The following is a 14,387-nucleotide window of genomic DNA, read 5'->3' as shown; positions in this document are numbered from 1 at the left end:
ACGGTTTTAAACTTGCCCGGGACTTTTATGAGGCCAATCCGTTGCGTCGGGGGAGTGGTTTCCCTGTTGTTATTTCCAAGTCATTTTCCGTGGTACCAGCCGCCAGCTCCCAGGCAAGGGAGCCAAATGCACGTGGCTTCCTTCAAATGGCTTCTCGCTATTACGGGATCGCTAGTATTTCTTCTGGTGCGTCTGAAAGGGGTTGTTCCCCCAGACCCTCTTTTATACTTCCTCACGGGGTCTCAGATGTCAATCAGGTTGGGATGATGCAATCTCTCTCTCAACCAGCCCACTTTGCCCGAGGGCTTGCACGTAGCATAGTCCCCAATCCACAAACGTTGTCTCCAGGAGACAATGGCCAGGTCTCTCTCATTTCCTGGGTCCTGTGAGCCAACCCAATAATGCTCTTGCGATTCTCACAAAGGAGGGGGCTCCCCCGCCCCTTCGGTCCCTCAGAGCTGTGGTGCATTCATGACAGTTCTCAACTCACATAGAAGTTCTACGAGTAGCACCTCATCTGCTGACAGGGTGCATCACAGCCCTACCAACTGAACACAAGCTATTTCAGATTCTAGCCAATGCTTGTACATTTTAGGAGAGCAGTAGCTTCAGTTGCCATCTAATAACCTCTGTATGTCATCTCTTATATATTTTATTCCCAGAACAAATTCCTTTTACTGTGCACCTTCATCACTTTTGTCATTTAATCATTCCCACTTTCTAGACCTTTCTGAGAAATTATTTTTCTTCCTTCAGCTCTATTTCCCAACCTGTGTGTTTGTTGAAAACTTTTCCCACTGTACCATTTTCCATTTCCCTTGAGTGGGGACAGATCAAAGATATTAACTCTAATTCTTTTCCCACAGATGCTCCTTGGTCTGCTCTTAATTGTTCTCCTTTTATATTTAATATTTTAATTTGTGGATTTGCACCTTCATGTGTCTATCCTCTTGTTACTCCCAATACCCACTCCAACTTCGAATGTATGATTGACCTCTCCATATTTCTCCTTTTGGGAGCTCTCCCAACTTCCTTCCCCTCTGAAGGAAATCTTCTCTTAATACCCTTGTTGTATAACTCCACCATTGTCGGTCCCAAACCTGCCCGTGAAAGGAGGAGGGTTGGGCATTGGATAGCAATCACAACCTCTACAAACCCAGACCTACGGATCTCCAGAGACCCCATCCCTGGCAGAGGAAGGACCTTCACTTCTTATGATGTCATGTCATGAAAGCGAAATCTACAGGATCGATCACCCACTGGCTCAAGACAGAGGGCTCTGGTGAGTGGGCTGCGGGCAGCCTAAGCCCCAGATGGAGAGATAGGTTTAAGAAGAAGAAAAAGCCTGGTCTTGTGCTTTTCATTGCGGCTCTTTACCTCCGCCTGACGAATGCAAGCTGCTTCATGTACTAGGCTGTACTGCAAGATGACAACATTCTGGCTCATCAGTTCTTGGCTGAGTCTTCACCACAGGGAATGGAGGTGCAGCTGGTGCCTTGAAAGAGAGGGATCCAGCTGAAGAGACCAGACAGGGTTCTTAACCCAATCTGCTTGCTTCTCTCCTGCGAGCCTGCCCTGTTTCCCTTCCTGCTCCACTATCTCTGAGCATCTGTTCTTCGGCTTGGCCAGCTGCACAGTGCTACTTTCAGAAGTGTTCTCTTGCTGGTCAGAGAAAACAGGTTGCTTCTGAGAAAATAAACTCTCTAATATTTTGAAGTACAAATGTAAAAGATGCACGATGAAGATAAGGGGATAAAACCGAGGATATAAAAGCAGATTTAGGCCATTTGGCCCATCAAATCTGCTCCCCCATTCGATCATTTTCCCTCTCAACTCCATTCTCCTGCCTTCTCCCCATTACCTATGACACCCTTACTAACCAAAAAGCTATTAACCTCTGCTTTAAATATACCCAATAACTTGGCCTCCACACCATCTGTAGCAACAAATTCCACAGATTGATCACCCTCAGGTTAAAGAAATCCTTCCTCGTCTCTGTTCTAAAGAGGTATCCTTCTGTTCTGAGGCTGCACCCTCTGGTCCTAGACTCTCCCACTATTGGAAATGTCCTCTCCACTTCCACTCTCTCCTGGCCTCCTAGTATTGGATGGGTTTCAATGAGATCCTCCTAATAAGATGATAATGGACTTAATCACATGTTTTGTTACAAAGTTCTTTCATTTGGCATATGGATAATGTTTTATTTACAGTGTTCAATAATATAAAGAAATGCAAAAGTCCAGTCCACTATGGCCAATCAATTATTTTATTAGTCATTCATGCTCACGGTTTTCAACATTATTACTCCATTCCAGATCTCCAAGTTATTTCATTAAACTTAAGCCATGTATAATAATTAGATATTGAACTGAGGCCCAGATCTTCACCAATAATGTTCCCTTTTTCCAACATCAGGTAGACACATCACTTCTGGTTTATTTACAAGTGTTATTTAGGCTATTCCTAAATACCTGTGAAGACGGGTTGCATGATTGGGATCTGTCCTGCTACATTCTTGGCATTGGTTGAGCTATTTGTAGAGGTCCATTTCCATAAGTATATCCACTGTTCATGACTTGCCTACTTATTTAACATTACAGATGACTCGTCCCCCTCTCTTTCTTTTGCCCATTATCTTTAATTTGTGTTAGATTTTCCAGCGATAGAATCTGCTTCTCTTCTTTAACCATGCCTCAGACATTTCCTCTTTCCATTTCTGTCTTGTTTGTCTGCTTAAAGAAAATCAGAGATAACAATTTTTATTAATCACCTCTGTATCTTTTCCAAGGCTTTGATCGTGTTCCTAAATTATGGTATATAAAACTGAATACAATATTTCAGCTGAGCATTAGAAAGTTAATTCTGGCTTAGCATAAACTAATTGTTTCTGTTTTCATAAAGTTTGGGATCCAACAAGATATTATTGCTGACATTCCATCCTATTCTGCCACTTTGTACTGGAGTGTGGAGGTAAGGTTTGTTGTTCATTGACCACCATTGTGAAAGAGGTGAAGAATTTTAACTTCTGCTGATACTTGAAACGCAGAAGTTAACAATGTAACTTCAGTCCAGTCAATCTCACTGAAGGAAAATGTTGACATCCTGAACAAAACTGGTCATCATGTACACTCAACCAATTTATTTGGTCCTTCCTGCACCTAATAAAGTGGCCACTAAATGCATCTTCATGGTCCCCTGCTGCTGTAGCCAATTTACTTCAAGGTTTGGCGTGTTGTGGGTTCAGAAATGCTCTACTGCACACCATTGTTGTAATAGATGGTTATTTCAGTTACTGTTACCTTCATGTCATTAACAAGGCATTTTCTCCCACAGACTTCCTGCTCACTGGATGTTTATTTTGTTTTTTAAAACTCCAGAGACTATTGTACATGAAAAACCTAGGAGATCAATAGTTTTTGAGGTACTCAAATCACCGTGTCTGGCACCACCAATCATTCCACAGTCAAAGTCACTTAAATCACATTTTTTCCCCATTCTGATGTTTGGTCTGAATGACAACTGAGCCTCTTGACTGTGTCTGCATGCTTTTGTGCACTGAGTTGCTGCCACACGAGTGGATGATTAGATACTTGAATTAACGGGCGTGTGTACATATAACCCTAATGAAGTTGCAACTGAGTGTAAACTAAGGAAGTATTTCAGAAGGGTGAATACAGTACTGATCAAAAGTCCTAGGCGCTTGTAAAAAACCAGTTCTGTAGAGCGAAGATGCTTTCTAAATACAAAAAAAAACTATAATGCGTAACAAACAGTAAACAACTAAATTAAATCAATATTTGGTGTGACCACTCTTTGCCTTTAAAACTGCGTCAATTTTATTAGGTACACTGCCCGGCAGTTTTATCAGAAAATTGGCTGTTAGGTTGTTTCAAGCATCTTGGCGAACTTGAAACAGTTCTTCTGCAGACTTTGGCAATCTCACTTGCTTCTGTCTGTCCGGCTAATCCCAGACCGCCTCGACGATGTTATGATCATGTTATGTGGAAGCCATACCAAAAAAAAACCATGGTGCCCATGACTTTTGCCCATGACAGTTTTGTGTAGTTACTAGAATCAGAATGAAAAACACATTAAAACAGGTTAATTAGAATGGGTGTGAAACTGGGGCAAAGGTGGAAGAACGAGAAATGTGCCAATTGGGACCAGTTGACATTTGAAGATTTGGGCCCATTAGCGGTGAAGTGCCTTTTAAAAAATGCTTGGTTGGGAGTGGTTAGGGAAAGTGGGAGTCTGTACAGTGCTGTTTCTGAGGAAGTTGAGAAAAATTTGCAATTAATTGAGCTAAAGTTGAAGGCTGGGAACTTGTCTGCTGAAGATTGGAACACAAGCAGAATCTGGTTGTATTAGAACACTTGAAGACAGATGTTTTATAATGATGGGAAGGGTGGAGATAAAAATTCTTCATTTTATGGCTCTTGTATCAAGGCGGTGTATCTGAGAAAATTTCTCGATTGTTCTGGGACTTAGGATCTTGTGTGGCCTCAATACAATTCCTGCCAGCAGAGAGGCCAAAGTGTTTAGGAAGCAAATATAATAGCTTGACAATGAGACATTACAATGCAATGAAAACATCTTGGCTTCCACTCGCAGTTTAACTTGCTTCATAATGAGTCTAGGATCGGGTCAATAGCTTTACGGATTACACTGTTTTCTGAAGCTAGATTGGGTGTGTATTGTCAAAGTATGAGTGCAGATGCAGATGGTACAACCTAACTGTAATGAAGACTGATGTTTTGATCTTCATTTATGGCTGCATCTAGACTCTGACCTGCTTGATCTCCACCAGTAGAGAGCAGTGTTTGAAATTCCTGCCAGGTGGAGAATTATAGAGTTTATCCTGGAACTAAAAGAAGAGTGGGGAGCGGAAGAGTGAGAGGTTTGTCAAGACAGGGGTCTTCAGTGGAGTAATGCTAGTTGTGTGGACTTTCTGGAAACATGGAATGATGGGGAAATTTAGCAAGATAGAATACTGGGAAATAAGAAAATGTCAAAGCTAGGCAAAACAATTACCCATTGAATTGTGTTTCTCCATACATATACATATCATACATGTAGTCTAAAGTGCCATCTGATATATGGTTTGCATTCTTAGCTGGATTCAAATATGTTCCAGAATGTTCTGCTTGGAGAGAAAAATCTGCATGTTAGGCTTGGCAGGAAAGTTAATTTGACATAACTGTCTCTTGGATAGAAATTGATTAGTTCCCATTAAATAAGCTTTGAAATGATTACAATGTATGAATAATCTTAAAATTTATAGTCTTTAAAATGAAATCTAATCAACTAATTGGTTTTGAACACCAGCCTTATGCAGAACATTATCTATCTATCAAAGTTAAGAACTGATGCTAATTAAAATCAAAAATAGCATGTCAACATCCTGAAAACATTAATGACAATTGGTTAAAATTACATCTTTCTATTTTATGCATATTTGTTGACTTATCTGTTTTTAATTTGCATCCTGAGCAAAAATGTCACTGGGATGAACTGTTTGTTAAAGTTCAGTGATGGGAAGTGCATGTTACTGGTGTGATCTGATCTATGGCCTTTAATGTGATATTGTTGCCTCGGTGACAGAAAGATGAGTAGCTTTATTTCCTCACATGAATGATGTCGCAGCAGAAGCAATGGAAGAGCTCCACAAAAAATAAAACAGTTTTATTTCTTAATGAGGGGGGGGGGATAAAGGTTGCAACATTTCCTTCACGAACAAGCAATGAGATACTCAGCAAGCTGGGTAGCACTATTAAGGGGAATAAACAGTCGACGATTCTGATTGATTCCCTTCAGGAATGGAAAGGAAGCAGGCAGAAGCCACAATAAGAAAGTGGGGTGGAGGGGAAGGAGTACAGTCGGCCCTCCTTATCCGCGGGTTCTGCATGCACGGATTCAACCAACCGCGGATTGGGAAAACCCGGAGGTCCATTCTCCAGCACGTTGTTTCAGCATGTACAGACTTTTTTTATCTTGTCATTATTCCCTAAACAATACAGTGTAACAACTATTTACATAGCACTTACATTGTATTATGTATTATAAGTAACCTAGAGATGATTTAACGTATACAGGAAGATGTGCGTAGGTTACTGCAGATCGGGATTGGAAAAAAAACTGAAGTTCTCTAATTTGGAACAGGTACATCTGGTATTATTTAGCATCAGTTAGACAAATGTTTGTCTTAGTATATAGTATATATTTTACCTTTCTATGCATATAAAACACTTAAGAATTGCATATATTTCAATAATTAAACCACTGCAATGCTTAGTAATAATTGTAGCTTTCATCGGGGCAGGGCCTTTCACATGCTCCATTATTCTCATTTTATCCCAACTGCAGCCTAATGCTTTTCCAATGACCGATGGTGTTTCACCTCTTTCCACTGGCTTTATTATTTCCACTTTATTTTCAATTGTGATCGTTTTCCATCAACAGAACAGAAACACTGCGGGCGGTGGGTCCTGAGCTCCACTGGGTCCTAAAGTCCACTGCACTGAGACAGGTTAAATAAGCTCCAGATCTCTGCTGGGTCCTAAAGTCCACTGGTCCTGGGGTGGTCCTGGAACCAATCCCCCACGGATAAGGAGGGCTGACTGTACAATCTGGTAGGTGATTGGTGAGACCAGGTGAGGGGGAAGGTGGGTGAATGGGAGAGGGAAGACGAAGTGAGGTGCTGGAAGACTCCAACCTGTTGTTCAGAACATTGATTTCTAACCCTTCCCCTTTCCCCTTTTTATCCATTCCCCATTCTGGTTCCCCTCTCGCCCCTTCTATAACTCTTCACCTGCCCATCAGCGCTCTCTGGTGCCCCTCCTCCTTCCCTTTCTTCTATCTTCTCCTGTCAGATTCCTCTTTCTTCCTATTTATCACTCCTAGACCAACAAAGGTTGGCAATTAGTGCAAATCCAAAGATAAACAAGTAATAATAAAAAATATACAACACCGAGAACGCGAGTTGTAGAGTTCTTGAAAGTGAGTCTATATGTTGTGGATTCAGTGTTGTGGTGAGTCAAGATGTCCATGCTGGTTCAGAGGTCTGATGGTTGACGGGTAATAACTGTTGCTAAATCTGGTTGTACATGATCTAAGGCTCCTGTACCTCCTTTCCCGATGGCAGCAGCAAGAGGAGAGTGCAGCTTGGATGGTGGTGGTCCTTGGTTATGGATGCTGCTTTCTTGTAGTATTGTCCTTGCAGGTGTGCTCAGTGGTGGGGAGATCTTTACCTGTGATGGAATGGGCTGTGCTGACTATTTTGTTCGTAGGCTTTTCCATTCTTGGGCACTGGTGTTTCCACACTTGGCCAAGATGAAATCAGTCAGTGCATCTATAGAAATTTGTCAAAGTTTTTCGTGAAATGTCAGATATGTACAAACTTCTCAGAAAGTAGAGGTGCTGCTGTGCCTTCTTTGAAATTGTACTTTTGTGGTGGTCCCAGGGCAGATTCTGTGTATGATAGTGCCAAGAATTTAAAGTTACTGACTCTCTCCACCCCCAATCCCTAATGACAAATGTCTCATGGACCTCAGTTTCTTTTTCTGTAGTCAATAATCAGCTTTTTGACTTTCCCAATGTTGAGTGAGAGGTTATTGTTGTGGCTTCATTCAACCAGATTTTCACCCTCTCTCCTGTATGCTGATTTGTCACCACCTTTGATTCGGCCTACATCAGTACTTATTGTAGACGCTGAATTACTTTAGAAGTTGTCAGAGCCCCTACACAAGGTCTGTCATTTATCACTGTTCTATGTGTAAATCTGGGCACTTGTTCTTGCTGAGCAACAAGATGTTGATGGCTCTGCAAAGCTCTTGGATACCTCCAGCACAGCAATTGTGTTCACACTGCCTACAGAGCCAAATATTTCTAGATCCCTGTTCATTAGCTTTCAGCAGCAGACTTGGCTTTTGAGGTGAACAACCATGGTTGACTAGATAGATAGGTAGATACCTCAGTGATCCCAAAGGAAATTAGAGTGTCACAGTAACATTTCAAGTTCACAGATATGCAAATATTAGAAGTGAAGTAAGAAAGAATAAATGGTCTAAAACAGTCAGTTTTACCTCAGACACTCTAACATGAGGGGGGTTATCACTTCCGTGGCTATAGGTTGACTCATTATAATAGCTGAGAGTAAGGATGACTTCATATAGCTCTTTGGAGCAGCACAGTTGTCTTAGTCTATTACTAAAAGTGCTCCTCTGTTCAGCCAAGGTGGCATGCAGAGGGTGAGAAACATTATCCAGAGTTGCCATGATTTTCCGTAGGGTCCTTTGTTCTACCACAGCCTCCAGTGTGTCCAGTTTGACTCCTGTAACAGAGCCAGCCTTTCTAATCAGCTTATTGAGCCTGTTGGCATCACCTGTGTTGATACCATTGCCCCAGAACACCACCACATAGAAAATTGTACTGGCAACAACAAACTGGGAGAGCATATGAAGGAGAGGCCTATATACTCCAAAGGGCTTCTGTCTGCTCAGGAAGAAGAGGTGACTCTGGCCCTTCTTGTACACAGCCTCTGTGTTGGTGCTCCACTCAAGTCTGTCATCCAGGTGCATCCCTAGGTACTTGTAAGCCCTCACCACATCCACGTCCTTATCATCAATAGTAACAGGGAGCAGTGCAGGCTTAATCTTCCTAAAGTCCATTTCCAACTCCTTTGTCTTACTGATGTTGAGCTGCATATGATTCAGCTTGCATCATTTGACAAAGTCATCCCATGTATTTATCCTCCCATCTTCACTTTATATACCTGCTGAGTCATCAGAGAATTTCTGCAGATGACATGACAGTGTTGTATCTAAAGTCTGAGGTACACAGAGTAAACAGGAAGGGAGCCAATACAGTCCCCTGTGGGGCCCCAGTGCTGCTTAAAGCAATGTCTGACACATAGCTCTGAAGCCAGTCAAACTGTGGTCTGCCAGTCAGGTAGTCCATTATCCAGGATACAATGGAAGTGCCATCCTGCATTGAACAGAGCTTTCCCTCCAGTAATGAGGGACGTATGCTATTGAAGGCACTTGAGAAATCAAAAAACCTGATCCTCACAGTGCTGCTCTGCTGCTTATCCAAATGGGAGTCAGCTTTGTTCAGCAGGTAGATGACAGCATCGTCAACTCCACTGTGCTCCTAGTAGGCAAACTGAAGGGGATTTTGAGGGCTGATCAGACCAGGGGTTGGAGGTGAGCCAAGACCAGCCTATCTAGGGTCTACACGATGTGTGAGCTCAGGACTGCTGGACAGCAGTCATTCAAGACTTTCTTGGGTACTGGGACCACACAAGACGTTTTCCACACAGTCGGGACCCTTTCCAGGCTGAGACAGCTGCTCAGCACACTCCCTCAGGACCCTGGGGTTCACACCATCCGGTCCCGATGCTTTGCCGTGTCTGAGTTTTCCCAGAGCCCTTCCCACCTGCTCAGTAGTGAAGGTGAGTCCATGATGACTGGGGATTCAGTGGAAAGCAGAGGCTGGGGGAGGTGAAGACGATAGCAGTTGGTATCTGGAGGTGTGGATGGTAGGTGCAGGGCAAGGAGGGGATGTAACTTTCGTTGTTCATCCACGTGTTGAACTGGAAGGGAGAGGAGGGAGGAGGGGAGTCTTTGGTACTGAGGCACTGGTGTGCTGAGGGGTGTGTGAACAGATCAAACCCACTGAAGCGTTAATTGAACTCGTTAGCCCATTCACGGCTGCATTCTGAGGCTCTTCAGCTAGGCTGATTGAAGCTCCTCTCCTGTATTCCTCTTTAGCCACCTTGATCTTTGTCCTTTTGCTCCCTCTGCATATGATTCAATCCTTCTCAGCCTCCTGATCTGAAAGCTCTCTTTTTGTAGTTGAGAAGAGCCTGTAGATCACTGGTGACTCATAGTCTGTTGTTATGGAAGCAGTGAACAGTCTTTGATGGTATTACAGTGTCCACACAGAAGTTGATGCAATCAGTACTGTCCGTTAATAGTGCAGATATTGTACCAGATATGAGGTGTGGGTACAAGAGGACTGAAATTGAACTGAGAACAAGTATTCAGATCATCTTGCTGGTAGGCTTTTGCTGAAATATATCATGATGATTTTCTTATTAGTACAATTTGTTTTTTTACTTATTTCTTGTCAAATCAATTTTATTTTTATTAATTTAACCCACATACAATATAAACTCAGCTAGCAATTTAATTAAGGCATGAACAATATATTTTTCTCCAGTAATTATAGGCAATAATTGCTGCTCTGTCTCTGCTTCTGTCAGAGATGAAACTTTTAATTATACCCACAGATTAGATCAGATATGAAGTATCCTATATAGGTAAAATTAATTATAAATGTCCCTCTATTCCTTTTCCTTGACACCAGCGTTATCACATTCATATTGTGCAGATTCATGTTAACCATGAGTTTTTCAAAGATATACTATCGAAGAAGGCTTTGCTTTTACATGCTTTTTTATATAAATTTATTGACGCAGATTGGATTGGATGGGAAAATCTGTCCATTATTAATTAAGAAAAAATCCAAAGAGACTGTGCATCTTAATCTTAAAATTTCAGTTCAACCATCAGTAGCTTTCACATTATTGGATTCTTCTTGTAATCAAAGTTCTTTAAGTCCAAATTCCAATCTGAATTTTGTTGGAGAACTTGGATAACGTATCTCATCTTCGACAGGAATGGAACTAGCCGTCAGAGTGAATGGAGCATCAGAGTTTCACATTGAAAATGTGTATGTGTACTGCTGAGGTCCTCCAGCATTTTGTGTGTGCTACTCTGGATTTCCAGCATCTGCAGAATCTCTTGTGCCTACAGATTCAGAGCTGTAGTATGCAAATAATGCACACACTTACAAACATTTAGAAGCTGAGTTCCTAGGGATCGTCAATGCTTTCATAGATTGAACCAGTATTTACAGGTCTCAGTGGTGGGGAAGATGTTTAAAATGATAACTAAGGCGAAAGTTAACAGTCGCTTGAATGTTTGAATTGATTAAACACTGGCAACATAGACTTATTAAAGACAAATAATTTCTTACCAATTGTTATATATTTTTTTGAAAAAAATAAGAAAGTGGGTGATACAGGTGGTGTGGTATATATAAATTTTAAAAAAAGGCATTTGATAATATGCCACAGAAAAGCTTGACGTCAAGAATGGAGTCCGTGGAATTAATAAAAGCTGTAGCAAATTGACTAAATAACAGGAAACAGAGCATTAAGTTTTTTTTTGGATTGAAGAGAATTGGTACTAAGCCAATTGCCTTTTCTTGAAATATGTTAATGATTTGGGATTGTGTTGTTAGGGCACAATTTCCAAATTTGCGGATGATACAAAACCCAGACCCTGGAATTACAGTGAACTATGAGAAGGTTGGCAGCAGACGTTAAGAAGGGATGGCGAGATGATGGAATGAACAGGTTTGTGGCAGGCAAAGTGTAATGCAGAAAAATGCAGCAAAACATTTCGGCAAGTGGGAGGAGCGATCAAAAGAAGCATTGTTATAGGAGGACTAGAACGAAGAGATCTGGGGGTAAATATGCATTGACTGTTGAAACAACAACGAACAAGCTTTTATAGATGTGCAGTGGAGAGTACAGTATATTGACTAACTACATATGGAAACACCAATGTCTTTGAATGGAAAATCCTACAAAACATAGGACATTCAGCGCTGAGTATCGCGGGTAAAACCCTTCCAACCAGTTTGGTTCTCACTTTGAAGGACTCTTTATCTCACGTTCTCATTATTTATTGCCATTTACTTATATTATGGCATACAGAGTTCATTGCTAAAAAGAATGAACTGATGCACTGTGGGAGGTTTAATATAGAAACACTGTGTACAAGTAGAGTGTGATTCTGAAACGAGTCCACACCCACATACATCTTTAAGACAGTGGACAAAGTTGATGAGGTGATGCAGGGAGCCGATGAGTTACTTGGCTCTATAAACCGAGAATAGCAGGCAGGGACCGTATGAATTTCTGGTTTATCTGCAGCCGGAGTAATGATGACCATTCTGAGTTTTTTCTTCAGGAAATAAATGTAAAGATTTGTAAAGATGAACCTGCATTACCAGGGACGAGGGATTTCTGTTATGAGGCAGATTTGGGTGAACAGTTTGGGGTGGGGTGGGCAGTGGATTGGAAAGGCTGGAAGTGTTCTCAAAATAAAGAAGATTAGAAGGTTATCTATTGTAAGTCTTTTGTTAGACGACAAGTGTTTCTAATAGACTGAATGGTAAGAACCCATTTTCCCTGTCAGCAACAAGTAATCAACATGTCAAAGGAGATAAAATAATTTTGTTTTCACTCAGAGAGTTGACAGCAAACAGAAAGCTAGTGGAAACTGATTATGTGAAAGATTTTAAAAGGTAGTTAGAGATTTACTGCAATGAAAGAAACTGACAGAATTGTGACCATAATATGACATTTTTCCAAAGAGGCAGCCCTGGTGTAATGGGCTGAATAGTCTCCTTCTATGCCTTAAGGTTCTAGGATTTTATCAATATCAGTTACCTCCTTGTAGCAAATGAATGGTAAAGAGGCAGAAAAGAAGTTAAAATAGAAAATAATGAATTCTGCGTTGGAAAGAAATGACATCATATTGCAATAATTACAGAAATAATTTTATTTGAATCTACTTTCATTTTGTTATAAGTTGATACACAGTACTGCTGGCTTCTTCTAGCACATTTGTCAATATTGTTGATGTGGGGAATTTAATAGGGTTTAATTGCTGGTCAGATTCTGTTGCAGACTTTGTGAAGTCTATTACAATGTCATTGACAGTAAAAGTGAGTACTCTGCATGACGAATTAAATTGGGCAGTTTATTACACTGCTTATGAACTCAATCCCTGGTGCAACTATGTTCTGGTACAGATCTAATTCACAGCTTGAATGGATTGTGAAGAACTGTATCATGAATCTAATAAAAAATGGACATATTTCATTAAAACTCAATGAAATATGTCAGCATAAGACAACTAAAGCAGATCGTTTTTCTCTTTATATTTTTGTGAATCTTTCACTAACAAAGCTCTGTGTAGAAATTTTTGGAGTAGATATTTTCTCTGCTTTTGTACCTGAGAGGTACAATAGATAAGAATGCTTACAATAATGTGGAAATCTTATTTACAAATATCTAGGTGATATTTTTGTTTTAATTAGGAAGGAATTTTAGATATTATGAATTATGGGGAATACTTTGAATTTCATTGCTAAAAATGCAAGGTGAAAAAACAGCATAATAAATAGTAACAAATCGTAAATAATAACAAATTTAATTCGCATGTTAGGAATTATACAATAATCATACCTAACTCTGAGTAAGAAGATTGTGAATTTAAACCTCACTGCAGAGATTTGAAGAGGAACCCAGACCAAAGTTTTAGCATAAGACTTAGAGAGTTCTGCATTGCAGGAAGTGTTACTTTTAACAGGATACTAAAAAATCTCTGGCAAAAACAAAAGGTGTTATAACAACAGAATTTGTTCTTGTATCAAGTCACAACAGGAGCATGATGCAGCCATTAGATATAAATACTATAAATATAAAACTTCTTGCTGATACGATTAGAAGTTGGTGGCAGGGTGGAGGTACGTCTCTACCAAAGGAGGTGTAAGGTGCTCCTTCCCTCCGCTAGTCTGCAGGTCATCCTTGGGCAAGGTGTAGCACCTGCTTAGCCCCCGCTGCCCTGGATCAGGGTCACATGAAGCCATGAGAGCGGGTGGTGGATGATCGTATGAGCAGCTGGGACCTATCACAAGTCCTGGTTATGCGATCACTAACACCAGGCAGACAATCTCTGAAGAGTATTGATAATGGTTGGGGTGACCTGTCTTGTAAAGACACTGCCCAGAAGAAGGCAATGGCAAACCTCTTCTGTAGACAAATTTGCCAAGAACAATCATAGTCATGGAAAGACAACACATATATTGAATGAACAAACTATTTGAAGAAGAAGTTGGGAGTTTATTGATTAACCAATGCTGTATAAATATATGCTGTAACCAATGCTGTATAAAGATTATTTATCTCACTGTTTCTCATTGGAACCCTGATGTTTTAAAGTTGACGGATGTATTTGTCTGAACAGTATCTGTGAAGAGACTTGAAAAGTTTTCCTCTGTCTGTGAAACATTTTGGGATGATATGAGTATGTGAGGTGTACTGTGTCACTCAGGTGACTGCTGCTCTCTGCCAGGAGAATAACCTATCATATAGAGTTCCCAGCAATAACAACAGGAGGCCAAATGGCAGTAAGTTCAAATTGAGAAGCTCCTGAATGTTTTGTACTGAGACCATCCGCCATAAGGAGGCCATCTATCAGGAAATGGTTCCAATTCACGAACTTGCAATTAATCTTATTGCTAAGTGGAAG

At 40.8% G+C, this 14,387-nt stretch overlaps 1 long non-coding RNA gene across 2 annotated transcripts in view; it reads right to left on the bottom strand.

Annotated features, from left to right (window-relative positions):
• Positions 1-2,264: 2,264 nt before the first annotated feature.
• Positions 2,265-14,387, bottom strand: part of LOC132393972 (uncharacterized) — an 83,930-nt gene continuing 71,807 nt past the window's right edge. Inside the window, exon 3 of one of the 2 annotated variants that reach the window (XR_009512124.1) lies at positions 2,265-2,732. This is a non-coding gene — a long non-coding RNA (uncharacterized LOC132393972). The remainder of the gene's footprint in view (positions 2,733-14,387) is intronic. The other variant, XR_009512125.1, reaches the window with a different exon arrangement.

The sequence above is a fragment of the Hypanus sabinus genome, chromosome 5 (genome assembly GCF_030144855.1).
Source record: "Hypanus sabinus isolate sHypSab1 chromosome 5, sHypSab1.hap1, whole genome shotgun sequence".
NCBI lineage: Eukaryota > Metazoa > Chordata > Chondrichthyes > Myliobatiformes > Dasyatidae > Hypanus > Hypanus sabinus.
This window is presented reverse-complemented; position numbering and strand designations above follow the sequence as displayed.